At 36.1% G+C, this 3,631-nt stretch overlaps 1 protein-coding gene across 1 annotated transcript in view; it reads right to left on the bottom strand.

Annotated features, from left to right (window-relative positions):
* Positions 1 to 3,498: 3,498 nt before the first annotated feature.
* Positions 3,499 to 3,631, bottom strand: part of LOC107729643 (RNA-binding protein 40-like) — a 13,083-nt gene continuing 12,950 nt past the window's right edge. The window contains exon 16 of the mRNA XM_016540279.1: positions 3,499 to 3,527. The gene's annotated coding sequence lies outside the window, so the exon portion shown is untranslated. The remainder of the gene's footprint in view (positions 3,528 to 3,631) is intronic.

The raw sequence follows: 3,631 nt of genomic DNA, 5'->3' as shown, positions 1-3,631 counted from the left end.
TAAAAAAAAAAAAAAAAAGGCTCACCCACATACCATTTCAAGTTCACTTTGATTCTAACCTAAAATATGGGTTTCTGAGCATCATGTGCGTTATAGTCCGTATATTTTCACCAGTTCTCCCCATCCATGACGATTTGCAAACCCAATTGTTTGTGGGAAAAAGACGCGGGCATTTTCGCGTTGACGCGCTAATTAGCCAATCGGAGTGAAGAAGAGAACCTGATAGGCGGGGAATATCATATTGACAGGGTAATCAGCCATTCAATGCGACCACCTTAGAACCAGAATAAAAACCAAAACATATTATTTCATATAGAAATCGGGGCTCTGAACACATTTTTGTGGGTGGGCCCTCTCTCCCTTTGGGCATAGGAAGGTTCCCAGTTGTCCTGCCCAAGTGATGTCCCTGACTGAATTATATTAATCTAAATGCAGATCTCCTCATTAAAAATGTTCTCCCTGTATTAGAGCTCCAAAGTTCTTTGATACCTTCTTTGCGTTCCCGTTGTAGATAGGAAAGCACAGCAATGTCCTTTGATGTGTCCTGGTAGGCAGTGTTGTGCTGTGGGCTCATGGTAATGAACCGATGCGGCTCCTGCAGGTGAAGATCTACACAGACGTTGTCATCAATCACACATGGGCGGAGGGGAGAGGAGGCACTCGACCTGCGGCTCGTACTTCAATGCCACCCGTGAGGAGTTCCCATCTGTGAGATACTCTGCCACTGACTTCAATGATGACAAATGCACCAGCCGCCGTGGAAATATTAAGAATTACCAAGACATTTATCAGGTATAATTTCAAAAGTGCTAAAAGGGCCCTTGTTGGGAATGCCATTGGACACAGATGGAAACTGGAATTTGTTTCTCATCTAGGCAGAGCAATCAAGAGTATCTGAATATCAAATGGGCTTCATATTACCCACCACAATATTCCATACACTACTGGTCAATAGTTTGGACTAATTAAGATTTTTTTCATGTTTTTGAAAGAACTTTTGCTCGCCAAGGCTGCATTTAATTGATCAAAAATACAGTGAAAACATTCATATTGTGGAATATTATTACAGTTTAAAAGAACTGTTTTCTATTTGAATATATTTTGAAATCTAATTTATTCCTGTAATGGCAAAGCTGAATTTTCAGCATCATTACTCCAGTTGTCAGTGTGACATGATCCTTCATAAAGCATTATAATATGCTGATTTGGTGCTCAAGAAACATTTGTTATCATTATCTATGTTAAAAAATGTCACTGCTGCTTAATATTTTTTGTGGAAACAATGATACACTACCATTCAAAAGTTTCAGCAAAGACATAATAAACTGATGAAAGGTGACAGTAAAATATTTCTATTTCAAATAAATGCTGTTCTTTTTAGCTTTCTATTCTTCAAAGAACCATAAAAAAAATCATGATTTCACAAATAAATAAAAATAAAATAATAAATATAATTTAAAATTTATAATTGAGCAGCAAATCAGCATATTAGAATGATTTCTGAAAGATTGTGTGACACTGAAGCCTGGAGTAATGACTGCTGAAAACTCAGCTTTTATTTTAAAGGATATGAAGTAAAGATGGAGCTCCTGTAGGCTCATGATTGAACATCAACATCATCTTAAACAAATAGAAATGTTGGGTTAAAATTGATCTGTACACCAAAAAAAAAAAACTTTAAAATTAAGAGGCTATTTTATCAACTTATAATAATTTATAATAAAAAATTTGTCAGTAAATTTTTCACCAACCCACTTCAACAGACACAGCTATAAAGATATTTACATAAATACAAAAATTGTTGGTCTTTTAACCCACCAGTTCAGTGTTTTTTCCCTCCTTTCTTTGAGTCAGCAGATTCCTGTTTAGGTTTTGCAGATCGGGCGAATTGCTGGAGTTTAAGTTAAGGCATGATTTTATTTGACAGAAAAACATTTGTAGAAATAAATCCTAGGTGTAAAAAGCAAAACACACTGTTTTTGTTGGAGAGTGAAAGACAAAACATTCTGTCAAATGTTTTTGAAACTCGTCCATTAATAAATTATTCCACACCTTTGACCTTTATGGTTTATTTTTAACCTTTATTCATGGTTATCGTGATTAATCATGAAAACCAACAGCATTTGGCGTTCCTGAAATCAAACCTGGTACAATGCGTCTTAAGAATCTTAGATCTCAGACTAAAGTACATTGAACAAATAACAGATAATCTTCAAGTTGGGCCAGCCCTGGTCACAGTCTTTCTTGTGCATTGTTTGTGTTTGTCTGAGCTCTGCTGTATTGACAGCACCATCTGTTGCTGTGCTGCTGGAAGATGAGCTGGCTGACTGATAGCGACTTCTAAATTTATTCTCCTTCACATCAAAGGCACATGTTGTGCATGCAGAACAATACTGGAACCATTAAACATCAGGATCCGACCTTTTGCAACCTTGAGTGCACTGTCAGTAAATTTTTCACCAACCCACTTCAACAGACACAGCTATAAAGATATTTACATAAATACAAAAATTGTTGGTCTTTTAACCCACCAGTTCAGTGTTTTTTCCCTCCTTTCTTTGAGTCAGCAGATTCCTGTTTAGGTTTTGCAGATCGGGCGAATTGCTGGAGTTTAAGTTAAGGCATGATTTTATTTGACAGAAAAACATTTGTAGAAATAAATTCTAGGTGTAAAAAGCAAAACACACTGTTTTTGTTGGAGAGTGAAAGACAAAACATTCTGTCAGAAATGTAATGCCAAAAACAAAGGATACCACCACAAGAGGTTTGTCGTTGAGTATATATCCATTGGTTTCCTTTAAGGCCTTCTCTGCACTTCTCTCGCTGGGGAGCCCAATGAAGGCCTGACCTTTCATCCTCCCCTCTTTCATATTACTGTTTACTGTATTGTTAACAAATAAATGCAGCCTTGATGAGCATAGGAGACTTCTTTTTTTTTAATGTTTTTGAAACTCGTCCATTAATAAATTATTCCACACCTTTGACCTTTATGGTTTATTTTTAACCTTTATTCATGGTTATCGTGATTAATCATGAAAACCAACAGCATTTGGCGTTCCTGAAATCAAACCTGGTACAATGCGTCTTAAGAATCTTAGATCTCAGACTAAAGTACATTGAACAAATAACAGCTAATCTTCAAGTTGGGCCAGCCCTGGTCACAGTCTTTCTTGTGCATTGTTTGTGTTTGTCTGAGCTCTGCTGTATTGACAGCACCATCTGTTGCTGTGCTGCTGGAAGATGAGCTGGCTGACTGATAGCGACTTCTAAATTTATTCTCCTTCACATCAAAGGCACATGTTGTGCATGCAGAACAATACTGGAACCATTAAACATCAGGATCCGACCTTTTGCAACCTTGAGTGCACAAACAACCCAGATTAATATCAATATTGCATAGAAAAGTATATATAAACAATATTGTTATGAGAAGGTTTTGTATATATATATATATATAAAATCAAATATAATACAATACAATACATCAATTGATGAACTTCAGTCCAACAGAACTCAACAGCAGCATTCTGCAATAAAATTGGAGGGGGAAAATATGTGAATACTAATAACAAGCTTTATGTGTAAAAAAAATTTACCCACACACACACACATATATATATACATATATAAA

Source organism: Sinocyclocheilus rhinocerous, unplaced genomic scaffold (genome assembly GCF_001515625.1).
Source record: "Sinocyclocheilus rhinocerous isolate Xijiao unplaced genomic scaffold, SAMN03320098_v1.1 scaffold278, whole genome shotgun sequence".
Lineage (NCBI taxonomy): Eukaryota > Metazoa > Chordata > Actinopteri > Cypriniformes > Cyprinidae > Sinocyclocheilus > Sinocyclocheilus rhinocerous.
The sequence above is the reverse complement of the archived record's forward strand: the minus strand, read 5'-3'. Positions and strand labels throughout refer to the sequence as shown.